The sequence below is a fragment of the Plectropomus leopardus genome, chromosome 3 (assembly GCF_026936395.1).
Source record: "Plectropomus leopardus strain MGB_pleo_1.0 chromosome 3, ASM2693639v1, whole genome shotgun sequence".
Classification (NCBI taxonomy): Eukaryota; Metazoa; Chordata; class Actinopteri; order Perciformes; family Serranidae; genus Plectropomus; species Plectropomus leopardus.
Genome location: NC_142178.1, coordinates 38,276,911 through 38,292,625, shown reverse-complemented (window position 1 = coordinate 38,292,625; position 15,715 = coordinate 38,276,911). Strand labels below are relative to the sequence as shown.

The window sequence follows — 15,715 nt, the reverse complement described above, 5'->3', positions numbered from 1 at the left end:
TAAATGTTGTTTTGTATTTATTTTCATTATTACACCCGACGAGACCTTCCTGGTTGTCAGTGTTTTGGTTCATTTTATAGACAGAAAAATAAGTTTAATGAAATTTGAAAGATTGAAAAATGAAACATCAAAGTATGGTTTACATTTTGTGATATATATATATAAAGTCTTGGGTCGTTTTATTATTTTTGACTTAACTTTTTTTTTTTTTTACTATTTTCTTGTTATTTTTTGGGCCATGTCCTAAGCTGCTTATTGCTTTCTCCCCAAGAAATCAAACCAGTTTGCTTAAGTTTCAAAGGGTTAACTGAAAATCAAACTCAACCAGGAGCTGAAGTTGTAAGACCAAAACAAAAAGTCAGCCTAGTTTGGACACAGTTGTCCCTACAGTACATTTTGTGTCCCCCCTCTGTCCTGCTGGCTGAGATGCTGCTGGCTGGGCTCTGACTGTTTAACTAAAGTGCTACTGTAGGGGGCTGCTGTAGTTTAACTCCTGCCCACCAGTAGCTGCGCCGAACAAAAAAGGGTGACTCGGGGTCTGACTATTCATCCATTCTGTGCGCTTTAATTTCCATTGATTGTGAATGCAGGAGGGAGGGAGGAAGGGGGTCTTCAGTGAAGGACCACGACACGCCTTCAGACGCGGACAGACCCTTACAAGCCATCTGCCACTAACTACCCCCCCTCCATATCCAGAAAACGACGTTTATTTCCCTGCTTCCCTCCCTCCCTCCTTCCCTCCTCCGGCCTGAAGCGCACGTCTCTGTGCGCCTCTGTCCACCGGGCTCCGTCTACACTCAACTGGAAGCATGTTAAAGGACCTGTAACGGTATGGGCCCTCCGGGGCCATATGGCGAGGGGGAAGCCAGGAGGCTTTTTTTTTTTTTGGTCCCCGAAGAGGAGACACCACATGGTCACTCGTGGGAACGTAAACACGGCGCGCATCACACGATATCGATCATATGAAGCGGCGATTGGGGAAGGGGCGGAGGAGGGAGGGTGTTGCTGTGATGATCAATTGATTTTTTTAAACACTGATACCTCATCAGTGAAGCAAATATTGACGCATCTTCAGTGAAAGCGCGCAGTGAGTTGAGCCTGGGATGGTGCCAGGGTTGGCGGTTCCAATCCCTGAGTGATGCAGGAGGAGCAAGGCACCAGACCAACACTGCCAGGGCGGAGGGGAGGGGGGGGAGGGGGGAGGAGGAGGAGGGGGGTGTCGTCTTAGAGGCCACTCGTGCTAAAATGTAGGATTGTACCAAAAGGAAATGGCACGTTTTGAATCAGCATTTTCTCTGGAGATGCTTTTACGCACAGCGCCTCCGAATCCTTAACCCTTTGAAATCTGGGCCAGTTGGCTTCATTTCTTTCCAAAACATGGGAGGAAGGCAATGGGCAACTTAAGAAATGACCCAGAAACGAGTAAGAAAAAGTGCAAGATTACCTGAAAATTTAATAATAATAATAATAATAATAATAATAATAATAATAATAATAATAATAATAATAAACAAGTAAATCACCTAGAAAATGCTTTAAAATAATAATTTTAAAAATTAGCCTTGAATCTTTTTATTATATTTTTTAGGATGACGTCTCCAAATCCTTAACCCCTTGAAAGCTGGGTAAATTGGCTTGATTTCTTTCAAAATCATGTGAGGATGGAAGAAGAAATTAGTAAAATGTACAAGTAGATTACCTGAAAACTAGCTTTAAAAATAAATAAATAAATAAAATTAAATAATAATAATAAGAAATAAAATAAAAAATACATTTTAAAATAATCTTAAATATTTTTTTGATAAATATAGCTCCATGGACATTTTATCTAGCTTTTTTTGTTGTTGCTGTTTTTTAAAGGAATTTCCCAAATCCCAAAATGTGGGACTTCTCTTGCTGAGTTGTTCTTTTACCATGTATTTGAATGAACTCACACCATTTTGTTTTCTCAGAGCTGAAAGATTTTAATACTTTTGAAAGTCATCTGAATGCATGATGCTGTCGATGTTTACGCACAAAAATGTCGTTAATGTGATCGATTTGAAATTTGAGATTGAGTTTATGTGTGCTTTGTCGCCCTCATTTCAGTTGAACTTTAATTTATTTCAGGGTATTTTTGCCGTGATTTGTCGCGCTATTCAAGAAGTTCTTTATTACTTTTAGATATATTTTTTAATAGACTAGACCTGGACTGTTTTCTCCTGTCTGGAGCGCCTGTTTTACCTGCTGAAACGCAGAGATCAACAGGCTCCTTTGTGTCCAGATCAGATTACTGTGGCCAGCTGCTGGAAGAGGGGGCCACAGGCCAGATCCGCGGCTCCCCAGGGCTCATCGGGGCTCCGCGAGGCTCCCCACGGCTTCCCACGGCTCACCCAGGCTCCCGGTCCGGGCTGCTGTCTCATTTGCATACGTTGCTGTTACTGGAGACGTGCTGAGCTTAAGTTTACGGGAAGAGTGCCGCAGTAATTACGTGGGGGGCCCAGAGACGCGCCTGCCTGCAAGTGTGTGTGTGTGTGTGTGTGCGCGGTATAAGTGTGTGTGTGAGGAGGGAGGGGGGTGGTGTGTGTGGATGCAGAGACACTGGGGGCCTAAGGGGGAGGTAAAGAGGGAGCTGTACGTGGCCAGTCGCGTGCCAATGTTTATGAAAACACATCTGCCGCGCACCCCGGGGTGACGCACCGCAACACGTGCAGGTCCCTATGAATAAAATCGATAATTCCAACAACTGATACTGCGCGCGACACGTTTACCCCAAAACAAATACTCCAGTTAGTGTCGATGAGAGATCAACCTGTTAAAATGGAGCTGAAGGGTTAAACAAACATCAACACTTCATAAATGTGGTGTTTTATAGACTGATGATTATTCAGGATCCTCTGAGAATATTATAGGGTTATTATAAGGATATAATACACGAGATTTAAATGTGGGGGAAAAAGCAAATATGGTCGTTGTGAGCTCCATGGTTCTCACACAAGCTTGTAAAAAACTGTTTTCTGAATGAAGAAATGTGCCTTAAAAGATGAAAATGTTCATATACTCTCTTATATTAGTGTACAAATATCATCTGTGACTAATTAACCTACCAAACATGGATAACTTTCATTATGCTGCATTCAGATGCCTTTCACAAGTATTAACATGCTTCAGTCCCGGTTTGATTTCACTCAAAAACATGAGAAAAAAAGGCAAAGAGCAACTTGGCAAGAAATGTCCCCAGAATTTCAAGAAAGTAGTACATTTGGGAAATGACTTTTAAAAAGCTAGAGCCATGTCCAGAGAGCAATATTTATAATTAATTTAATTAATTTATTAATAATTTAATAAATGAATTTATTAAAATATATTTAAGTGTATTATTATTATTATTATTATTAATAATAATAATATTATTGTTGTTATTATTGTTATTATTATTATTATTATTATTATTATTATTATTATTATATTTAAGTAATTATAATCATTAAGCATTTTTAAGGTAATTTCCTTGTTTGTCTGTTTTTTTAAATGTTATTTTGATTTATTATGTGATGATTATTATTCTATATTTATTATTATTAGTAGTATTATTAGTATTATTATTTTCAGGTAATCTACTTGTACTACTACTTTTTACTAATTTCTTACTCATTTTTGGGTTATTTATTTATTTTATCATCATTATTATTAGTATAAGTATTATTACTTTTTGCTTATTTTCAGGTAATCTTTTTGTACTGTCAATACATTTCTTACTCATTTTTGGGTAATTACTTTTTATTATAATTATTATTTCATTTTTCAAAAATTATTCTTATTTTTATTTGCCAATTTTCAGGTAAGAGACCTGAGGGTTCAGCAGCCCTGAAACCAGAGGCCTCTCTCCTCTGCTGCTGGCACAGGAGCTCTGAAGCAGCACCTCGTTAAGAAAGACGCCTCGTTAGGTGACGCTGCACACCTGGACAGAGGACTGAGGACAGAGGACAGAGGACAGAGGGCAGGGACAACAGCACAGAAACATCTGCAACCATAACACTGACCAAGACAGCACAGAACACACGAGGTCCTGGAGGTGCACACGGTAAATGTTCTTCATTTCATTTATGCATAATGTTGTTATTGTGCCTCACACGGACGCTGGTGCTGCATTTGTGGTCATTTTGCTTTATTTTAGATTGACAATAGATTGAGAGTAAGAGGAAAATTTCTGTTTTTAAACTCTTATGTTCCCCAAAAAACAGTAACATTTATAGGAAGTCCTCTATGCTTTATACAATTCAGTTGTTTCAAAAATCTCGCTCAAGTTTTGTGCTGTTGGACCTCACTGGCACTCTTTTGGCTGATTGGGGAGCAAATCCCTGCAGCCTGCTCCCAAAATCATGTGAAAGCCTGAAACTAAAGAGTGGAGGATAAAGGATAGCAGCAAATAAATGTCCAATCAGATGTAAAACAATTTCAAATAGGTGTAAATTTGGGGTGTCCACATACTTTTGGCCAAGTAGTGTTTGTGATGCAGGTGACTGGACATTAAAAATAAAGCGCTGATCACAACAGTGCCCTCAGGAGAAGAAAACATGTGATTTTATTGTTATATGATTTTATTGGGGTTGATTTTATGGCATTGTGGTGCAATAAAATGACTCAACACACAATCTCAGCGTGCTTATCTCGCCTGAACTTTTTCCAAAAACAATCATGCACCGATTGTTTTCTCGGTTATTTAATGATTTTACGCCCTGCAGCCGCTGCTGCAAGTTTCCTGTAAATCACGTCAGGTGAGATGAAAAGATGCAGATACCCCGATGCTAAGAATCAATGGCCGCGCTTCATTCGAGGTTTTTTTTAGATTTCGATCGTTTTTTTAAAGGAGGGAGGGAGATTTTGTTGTTCACCTCAGTGGAAATTTGTCTTTGGCTTCACTCAAACACATCAAATGTTCATGCAAACACACCACGCAATACACTAACAGATTATCGGCCTGGAGATTATCTGTATCTGTATTTATTTTAATGATCGACGATAAAATTGATAAATTAAAAAGTCAGCATGGGAGGGACTTTTACTTTTTTTATTCATTTTATTATTATTTTTATGTATTATTTTTTAAATTTTCACTGAACGTTTTTTTTATGTTGTTGTGAACTTGCTGTATACGATGTTGAAGTTTCAGTTTTGATTAAAAATTTGCTGAAGGCTTGATTAAATACTGATAACTGGTATTTCCCCTGAAACACCACATCGATCGACCCCTACAGTACACCACTGAAAAGGTAACATATCTGTTGTTTGCAGAAATGCACAACGCCAACATTTACTCTGGTGATTGGGTTGTTGTGCTCGCCAGTCAAACTGGGAAAGCCGTTTCTTTCTGGGGCTGCATTTCTGTCACACTGAAACAGCAAAAGGCCCAAAACACACACAAAGTTAGAAGCACGCTGTTGTCCAAAACACCACTTCATGCTGTGGTGTTACGTTTATTTTTGTCACCAGAGCTAAAGAGTCCAAGCAACCACAAATAGAAATATTTCTCTCCATGCAGCACATCGGTGACTGATACCGATACTGATCATTAGTAGGTGATGAGACCTTTAACCAATATTTGGAGCCGATATGCATTTACACTGAAAATGAAAATCTTTGAGTCAATATTTAGAACTTTATTTAAATGCCTTTTGACATTTTTTTAATCAAAACTGAAACGTCAACATCACATACAGCGATTTCCCAGCAACTTTTTTTTTTTAATCAAGTAAAATATTAAGACACCACACCAGGAAAGATATAGAGGGGTATCTATGCAATGCTGGAGGCTATGTGGCTCGACCACTGCTAACCACTATCATATCTTCTGGGATTGTCCCAAGTTAAAAAAATTCTGGAGGGATATCCAGGCGTCGTTAAACGCAGTTTTTAACACCCAATTTCCCTTGAAATTTGATATTCTATATCTGGGGCATGTTCCCTTTCTGAAACATAGAAGAGAAATAAAATTGCTGCAAATACTCTTGGTGGCAAGCAAGAAAACAATTACAAGGAGATGGTTATCCCCGACTCAACCTACCTTGGATGACTGGTTTGGAATTACTTTGGAAATATTTAAGATGGAAAAATTAACTTACCAAATAAGACTCCAAAAAGACAAATTTTTCCAAATCTGGAAAAACTGGATCTCATTCATAACCCCCATAAGAGCAGACTTTATTTGACCCCACATATTGCTCTGTAACTTACCTATTTTATGTTTGTGACTGGCTATTGTCGACTAATTATGCGGCAGCGGAGGCAGGTATACCCCCCCCCCATGTTTTTTTTTGTACATTGTTATGTCATATTAACATGTTATACTAACTGTTCTTGCTCGCTTTAAACCATGCCAGAACCTTCTACAAGCAAACCCGTGCTTATCTATGGACTCTATCTGTCCTGGGCTTTTAGTAAATCCAGGCTTTAAGTGAAAACTGTCTCCACCTGTGCTACCTCAGTGCACTTATTTATGTTACCGCATCACATTAATATGAGGAGAGTGGATTCTGGAGGGGACTGACACCTGATCCACAATGTGAGTTTCTCCTTCTCTGAACTTTGATGCCTGGACGATGGATGTCTCTTTTTATTCTGGTCTAAAACAAAAAAACTGGAATGCCACTTGCTTCAGTTTTTTCTAAATGATGTAATGCTGTACTTGTTTGTTCATTCCAAATAAACATACAATTTAAAAAAAAATCAAGTAAAATATTTTTAAAAATTAATTTATTTAAAATGAATTTTAAAGATAGCTCCCTGAGGTTTTACAAAGTAAAAGTTCCTCTGGTCACACATGTTCTTTGCATGTATTGCAGACTGCCCTCCCTGATGTTGGCTGCACTGTTGGAAATCAGCTTTTTTGTCCTCCTGCCGCTGTGGCTGATGGGTACCGCTCAATACATCACTTTTTTTGGCTGGTGAATAAATCTAGGAGCCACTCGCATATTTTACTAGCATTTGGGCGGCCAAAGAAATGCACTTTTTTAGTTAATTAATGTTATCGGTGATCATTAAAATAAAACGCAGATGCAGATAATCTGCAAAATGCCAAATATCGTCCCTGATAATCGCCCAGGCTGATAATCTGTAAACCCCTAAAAAAAACCCCCAAAAAACACGTATCCATGTTTTTTTTTTTTTGGACTCAGAAGAAGTGTCCATTTGTCTCTCCGCTACCCTGTGCTCTAGTTTTGTTCCATCTCGGCTTAATCACCAGCATGAATGATGAGAGAGTAAATGGAGGAAGTCCGCCTCCCCTCCCCTTTCCTCTCGCTCTAACTCTCCCTCTCTATCTCTACAACCACGAGCATCTGCCCAGAAATGAACAGATGTAGGCACCTGCACTGTGGGCCCACATATGCGCACATGTCCCCCTCCCCAAACCCCCTTTCAACCTTCCATGGGACCCGGAGCAGACCACAATGGGGAGAGATCAGGGATGCAGTAACCAAATACTGCCTATCCCCCCAGGACACTCGCTCTGTTAGAGGCATTGTCACCAGTTATATCAAGTGGCTGCACCAAACAATCTGCTGTATGACTGCTCATTTGAGACATAACATAATTCAGAGGGACAGAGGAGGGAGGGGGGCGGGCGGCGTACAGAGGTGGCTGCCTGGATCATTTCTATGGCTCCAATATGGTGCGTATAAGTGGTGGGTGTTTTAAACAAGTGGGCTCAGGTTTTCTTGCAGTTGGGGTTCGCCTGAATTGAATCCAGTCTTGGGATAAGTGGCTGCTGGGCCGGTTTGGAGGGCCCCGGGGTGGCAGGTGCTAGCTGGGGTAGGTGGATGAAAGAGAGGCTTGTCGGAGCAGGGTGGGTACAAGACCAGGTTACACATAAAAAGCTTTGTTTTTGTTCGGGAAAAGAGGTCCAACAGCCCACCGGTAGAGCAGCAGCGGATAATGGCGCCATAATAGCCCCCCGTCCCTATCTCTCAGCTGCCGCTGGACGACAGCGGATCCACGCGCACCTGTTGTCGTCCCCCTATTGTGTCCGGCTAGTGTTAGCGTGCTACACCTCAGGAATGCTCCCCGTCCAGAGGCCTGGCTGCTCGTCCCAGGAGAGAGCTTAGCCACGGTGGGACGAGGGGAGGGTGTCAGGAGTGTGTGTGTGTGTGTGCAGGAGTTTTTTTTTGGGAGGGGGGGGCAAGGGAACCAGCAGGGAAGCTTTAGAGGACAAGACAAGGAGAAGGAGGGGAGGTGGGTGCGTTCCTCCAAAGCCAGTGTCCTCTCTCTCCTCCTCTCCAGGGGCCTGTCCAGAGAGCCCTGTCCTAAATCACTGGCCCCAGGGGGAAGGCTCTCCATTGTGAAGAGATGGCCCCTGCAAGCTGGGCCGCCAGCTGCCACTGCTGCAGCGTCATGCCCCCCCCATGTCCTCCCCACACACTCACACTCACACACACACACACACACACACACACACACCTCCTCCCAGCATCCCCTCCACCTTCAGCACCATGACAATGCTCCCTGCGGCCAGGGCCACAGGCCAGCGGAGAGCATTAAAAAGGACTTGGAGGAGACTCTTGAGAAAGGCCACAGAGGAGCAACATGTTTTTTGGCTGAACATTAATGATGACAAACTCGGAGCAGGGTTACGGTGCACGACACGGTAACCTGCACAAATCTGACCGCCCACCCCCCCCCTCACAGCGAACGAGCTGAATGATACAAAGAGAGATCATAATTTCTGTGTGATGGTGCAAAACTTACCGCAGTTTGCAGACGGGATTGTAGATGTCGGGCTTGAACTACGGTCCTTTTTGTCGCTTCGACGATCCCAGCTGCTGCAAATATTGTCTTTATTCTTCCAAGTTGAAAGAGCACTGAATCATTTTTCTTTCACTTTCTTTCACTGTCAGCTCTTAAGAATGTTTGCATCCTATAAAATCAGATCCAGACTTTAACCTTTAGACTCAAACCGTAACAGCACTAAAGTCCTTCTTTCATTATGTAGATACAGACGCTGGTCTTATCAAGTCGCATTAATTCTGTGTAGGTCTTTAGCATGCGCTCCCATGAAACTGTCGGAGAAGATAAGAGTCTAATCTTTGAAATGAGTGCCAAATCATAGGGAAAAAACAACAACATGAAGTGTCTTAACCTGTTTTAAACTCGAGCAAATTGGCTTGATTTCTTTCAAAAACACTGGAAGAAGGCAATGAGCAACAAAAGAGAAAATTATCCACAAAATAGTTAGAAAATACAGTGCAAGAAATTTAAGCAACATTTCCTCATTATGTCAATTTTAAAAAAAACAATTTGTTTAACATTTCTCCAAAATGTATTTGCCATTTCAAATTTGTTGTATATAAACAAAATCTTGCAAAAATCTTTTTGCAGGGTTAATATTATGTCAAAGTCGCCATAATTTCAAGTTTTAGACTTGTAAATAGCTCTAAAGGCGTCACATACTGCAGCTTTGGCAGCGATTTTCGCTGCCACAAGCCACCTTTCAAGCATTATACACAACTCTACTGCGTCAGCTGAAAATGCAGCTGCACAAACGGTTTTAAGTGTTATTACTCGCCAGTAGACGGCCAGACGGCACCTGCCGCAGCAGTATGACACACTGACAGTCGTTTTCAGGTGATAATGTGGCCGTAAAGAGCCTGTCGTGTCCACGTGTTGGACGGCATTACACATTAAGGGACGGTGGATGGTCCAGCAAACCCCAGACTTTCAAGCAGGAGTCAGGAGTTTTTTCTACACCACCAAGTGCCCCTTTTGCCTAAACCTAACCGCCCATATCAGCACGTGCTTTTGTTGACGTCCCGGCGTTGGCTGCCATGTGCATTTGCAGCCTAATCCCACCGTGTGCTTTTGTTGACGTCCAGGTAGCAGCATCCTGGAAGGATACATAATATGCAGAGGTCCACTGCAAAGCGGGAACATGTGATGATTTGGGATTAAAACATGTTGGGCATCAAAGTAACTAAAGCCACATTGACACTACCTGTTCAAGGCGGGATTGTCACGCCGTTGGACCGCCTTGCTGTCTTGTATATAGCGTCCAATTTGGGAGAGGGGGGACAGAGTGGTCTTGCGTCTGAGCTGAGAGTGGAGATAGTAACAGTCCCGAAACGGGGTCTGTGTAAAGCAGCGACCCACTGCGAGAGATTTTAAAAAGCCGCCATCAGCATAGCGGCAACCGTAAATATCCGAAAACTGCGAAAACTATGAGATTCAGGAGCTCCTTAACAGATGTTCCATATAACAGATGCGTTAAGTTATTGTGATTAACAGTTATGCATTTTTATTGTTTAGCAAGCGCTGCGGACGCTCATGTGTTAAACGTCACGCCCATCGTACCTCCTTTGATTGCAGGATGCTGCGATGCTGTGAAATGATGCTGCCGTCGTTTGATTCTGTGTAAAAATGCAGCAGCGGTATAAAGAAGGGGACTTCGTTGCAGCCCTATAGCGCAATCTCACCTTTACTTGATGTATTTTAACCCTCACATAAGCAGCTCTGCTTTTAGATTTTTGTCCTGTGATGTTGACGTTCCCAAGACGTCAACACCGAAATCATCTTTAATACCAGTCCCATATGACATGAACACGCCATCAGATTCTCGATCTGGCGAATGAAAAACTCGCCCCCAAAAAGAGGGAGGCATCTCAGAAAGAGCAACAAAAGAAGGGACATTGTTGCGGGACAAAGTAACGTTGCATTAATTTGTCGTGTTTTATGATTTTTTGTCGCTCTTATCGTGTTCAATCGAAGCCAAAATCTTTCAGTTGCACCTGATGATCCGTGCTGCCTCGCCAGACGTAACTGTTGCAGATTCACTAAATAGACACATTCACTCAGACTTTTTTGTGCTCTTTTTTTCTTTATTTCATCCCCCACCGCCGCCGCCGCCTTCACCGCCGCAGCTCTGGAGGAGGATTTTCCCATCCATAGCTAAGGGAGGCGTGCTCCATTGTGCAGCTTCTAATGATGATTGTAATGATGGCTTGTCCATCTTTGATAAGAAACAGCACGCCCCTCATTAAAGGGCCCGGGGCCCCGGTTCTCATGGCTGCCGGCCCTTCCCCGGAGTCGGACAGCAGGCGAGGGGAGGCGAGACGACACCCGTGGCACACGCCTGTTGACCGAGCCACAAAGCAAAAGCGTGTGACACTCGCCCCACCCCCGCCGGTCCCATTGTCCTCCCCGTGGGTCCCACAGACAAGACCAATCCTGTTACCCTCACCCCCCACACCCACCCACCTCACCCCTCCTCTCCACCACAAAAACCACAACACACACACTCGTAATGCTGCTCACACACACTCCCCTTCCTCATCTCCTTCACAATCAATTTTACCAATCAGCTGATCTCTCTCTTTCTCACACATCCAACCGGGGGCTGCCATCACCCCCATCGCCTCCCCCTTCCTCCATCGCCTCCCCCCTGCACCATCAGCTGCTGCGTAAGGTGGAAATCCATCATTGTGTGTAAAGAAGGTGCACACACACACTTAGTGGGGTGAGGGTTTTTTTTAGGGTGGGGGGGTTTAATTCAGTGATTCACATGCAGACAGTATTTCTTGGAGGAGGGTGTGGCAGGTGGGTGGGGTCTGGGTTTTAGGGATGCTGGATGGCGGTGGTGGTCGTGGGACGGAGGAGAGAAGAGGAGGAGGAGGGGGGAGGCACGGGGTGATGGGGAGGGAGGTGGAGGAGGAGGAGGGGGGTTGCCGCGGCTGCCGGGGTCAGGCCTGTGTGTCCTGGGAAAGTTGGGTTCTCCATTTAAATCTGCACATGTTGCGGCCTTCTGGTGGCTGCGTGAATGCGCACGGTGACAGATGGCCCCGGCCCATAACTATAGAGTCCGAGCACCCCGGTCCCCGAGGGAGAGAGAGGGAGAGAGGAGAGAGGGGGGGAGAGGGGGAGAGAGGGAGAGAGGGTGCAGGGGAAGGAGAGGAGAATGTATCGCTCAGCTGATCCCATCAAAAAGAGAGATGAGAGAAGGAGGAAAGGCAGAGGAGGCGGAGGGTTGATGGTGTGTGTTTGTATCTATATATGTGTGTGTGTGTTATTTGGGGGGAGGGGTGGGTCCTTAATCCCAAACTCTAAATTGAGTTAATGTATTTGCCTGGTCTGGAAACTCCAATAGGAGGCCCGGGGTCCCCAAAGATTCTGATTAGGTGTCTAGTTTATCAGATGTTGGAGGAGGAGGAGGAGGGAGACTGTTTGTACATGAGGAGAATAGCAGCTTTGTATGTTACGTGTGTGTGTGTGTGTGTGTGTGTGTGTGTGTGTGTGTGTGTGTGTGTGTGTGTGTGTGTGTGTGTGTGTGTGTGTGTGTGTGTGTGTTGACAGGGTTTATGGCTTTCTGGGTGTCGTGCCAGCTTCTGGAGCGGGGCTGCCCGTTGTCTCCATTCACAGACTCGGTGGATCTCTGTTGTTTTTCACTGACTCTTCGTTAATCCTGTTAAGCAGCAGCGATGTCAGCGCCTGGTTAAAGATGATTTTTTTAGCAGATTCGAGGAGCTGGGAGACAGTTTGCGCTCGTACGTCTGTCTTTTTGAAGACAAATTTCGGTTTAAGACATTGGTGTGCAAACTGTTTTTGAAGTGTGGTCAGATGACAGAATGGGGAAAATGCTCGGTGGGTCCTGCTGCCTCTCACGTCATATAGAGTATTCACCCTTTGAAAAATGAGCAAATTGTCTTGATTTTTTTCAAAACCATGAGCAACTTAACAAGAAATGCCCAAAAAAGTGTGCAAGAAATTTGCAAAAAGTCACAGGAAAATTACCTGAAATTCAGCAAAAAACATGCTTAAATAAAATAAAAATAATAAATATCAATATTTTTTTTTCTGTAATCCAATTTTATATGTATAATTTCTCTCGCTCTTTTCATTTTTTGTCATCCAAGTTTTAGGTCATTTTCTTGTCACCTTTTTTTAAGGCTTTTTTTTTTAGTTTTATTAGATGGGACAGACTTTAGAGTGAGAGAGGGGAAGACGCACAGCGAAGGGCTGAAATCAGACTCGAACCTGTGGCTGCTGCTGCAAGGATATAGCTTTTGTACGTGGGGTGCCCGCTTATCAGGAAAGCTACTGGGTGCCCCATTCTCTCGTCACCTTTAGATTTTGTTTTTTGCAGTTTGTGGGCCATTTCATGCCAAGTTGCAGGTTGCCTTTTTACCCTTGTTACTGAGAGAAGTTTTAAATCAAGTTTTAAAGGGTTAAAAAAATCACATACAAATTGGAAAAGTCAGTTGTTTTCTGTTTCAGTGAAAAATGATTTATTAATTAATAATTAATAATTTCCCATCGCTCCTGAATGCAGCGGCCCTTGTTGTCAGCTCTGTCTTTGCTGTTGCCACGTCTGCTGTCCTCTGCATCTGTTTATGAAAACACATTAATTCCTCAAGCAAAGACTGTAAAATGCAAATGATCTGCTTGATTAACCAGTATTGTTTGGTGGGCCAGTGCGTCGGCAAATTTCCTGATCCTCCCGCCAAAAGCCACTTTTCACATCTGCATGATGCACCGTTGGACGCCGTCAGCTGAAATTGCAGCTGGACAGAGCCGCTCTCTGTTATTTTACGCCGCCGGGCTGCATCTGCTGCGGCAGCATGATGCTCGGACAGGTGGCGTCACATGAGGGCACAGCCAGACACAGTTTATTTACATTTACCATTTGTGTGTGATGTGGACCTCGTCGAGGATTATCCCCATGAGGTTTCCGCAAACAGCTTCATGTTACAGATTAGTGTTTTTCTGATGCTGCTTGTTGTGGAGAGGCTGATAGTATCGGTGCAAAGAGGCGAATGTCCCTGTTTAGAGCCAGAGTTTGGTTTGTCCGTTCTGGGCTACCGTGGAAACATGGCGGTGCAACATGGCGATCTTCATAGACGAGGACCTGCTCCCTATGTAGATATAAACACAAAGATCCTTATTTTCAGGTAATTAATCCTGCTAAATCGTACAGTGAACCTTTAAGATAGAAAGGAAATCGAAACATTTTTATTAATTGGGTTCAGTACGGATGATATTGAGTCATAACCTTTTTTCCTCATATTTAGAATAATATTTCAAACTTGTCTGCGTTCACACGCTCCACTGTAACATTTCTGCACTTTTGTTAAATAAATCTAAAGTTTGTGTTTGGCAGAAAATAGCACAGAATGAAAACTGAGAAAACAGTGATTTTTTTTCTCTTGTATGGACGGACACTAATGACATGTTGGTACTGACACACAGTGGAGCTGCGTGTGTGTGTTTCTATTTGTGCGCTGTGTGTGAGATGGTGCCTTGTTCTTTGCTGGTGCGTATGGTCTCACTCCCACTCGCTGGTGTTTTTGATGCTTTTCAATGCATTGCAACACATTCTGCCTCCCACACACACACACACACACACACACACACACACACACACACACACACACACACACACACACACACACACACACACACAGAGGCTGCTGCACACTCGCTATGTTGTTGTCGCTCTGCAGCCTCCTGCAGGAGTGAAGACACATGAAGGCGACGGCTGGGTTTTTAAAGAATAAAACCAGGTCAGTTGAACACGTCGGGCTCGTCTTTCAGTGCAGAATCAGTCCTAATCCTCCATGATTCAGGCTCCTGCTTGATGACGGCAAATTCTGTAAAACCTCATTTATAAAAAATGTAATCTTAATTTTATAGTGATGTTACATAATTATGTAGCATATAGTTACGTGACGTTATCTACATGCAACTCAACAAGAAATGGCCCAAAAATAAGGAAACTAGTAAAAAGTTAAAAGAAAAATACCAAAAAAAACATACATCGAGAAAAACCCCCCAACATTTTTTAAGTACTTTTTTTTCTGTAACATATTTTTAAATAGATGTGGATGATTAAAAGAGAATTAAATAAAGCATTTTTTCCACTTTTTGTAAATATCTTCTAATTCCTCAAATCTAATATTCAGATCATTTCCTTACCAACTTTCACTATTATATATATATATATAATTGTTATTGGTACTACTATTACTTTTTTTTTTGCTCTGCATTTCTTATCAGGCTGTTCATTGTTTGTTTCCTGTGTTTTTGAAAGAAATCGAACCAATTCTCTCAGATTTCAGAGGTTTAAATGTCTGAATGCAGCACAAGAAAACTGATGCTGAATCAGGTGTTAAAGGGTTAAAAATGCCAGTGAATCACACAAGATGGATGTGGTGTGTGTGGATAAAAGAAAAGTAAAAAACTCAGTCCTATTTCTAAGATTTTGAGTGTCCTAAGATGCCCCAGACAGAGATTTCAGAGGTTTATACACCTGAACAAGATTGTTTTTTAAGGGTCAGTGGGGTCAAAACCCATAAGGAGACAATATAATAGCTGCTCTGAAAACTTTAAATGTGTGTATTTTGTTTATATTTTTAATTCAGTTTTTGCTTGATGAGGATCATGAACACGTTTTTGTCCTTGTTTTTTACGCACAAGATTGTTTTGCAGCGTTTCCTGCAGCCTCCTCTCCTCTTTTGATGTTTTAATGTGTCCTCAGCTCCAGGCGTCCTGTCTCTCTGTCTCTGTGTGTCTCTCTGCTGTTTATTTGTTACTGCTGACACTGATGAGAAACCATGATTAATGTTGCATCCCTTCATGCTCCTTCAGGCCCCGCAGCTGACGTGATTGGACCACCAGGGGGCGTCAGTCCGCCACATCTTTTCCCGTTAACGGCCTGATGGAGGCGTGTTGAACTGATTTTGTAGGACAGAAGAAG

The 15,715-nt window shown here is 42.8% G+C and overlaps 1 protein-coding gene and 1 long non-coding RNA gene across 2 annotated transcripts in view; one reads left to right on the top strand and one right to left on the bottom strand.

The window, feature by feature from the left end:
* Positions 1-8,793, bottom strand: part of dla (deltaA) — a 23,298-nt gene extending 14,505 nt beyond the window's left edge. The window contains exon 1 of the mRNA XM_042484408.2: positions 8,722-8,793. The gene's annotated coding sequence lies outside the window, so the exon portion shown is untranslated. The remainder of the gene's footprint in view (positions 1-8,721) is intronic.
* LOC148190063 (uncharacterized) overlaps positions 1-15,715 on the top strand; it is a 17,809-nt gene extending 2,094 nt beyond the window's left edge. Inside the window, exons 2-3 of the long non-coding RNA XR_015776090.1 lie at positions 3,828-4,063; positions 15,607-15,715. This is a non-coding gene — a long non-coding RNA (uncharacterized LOC148190063). The remainder of the gene's footprint in view (positions 1-3,827; positions 4,064-15,606) is intronic.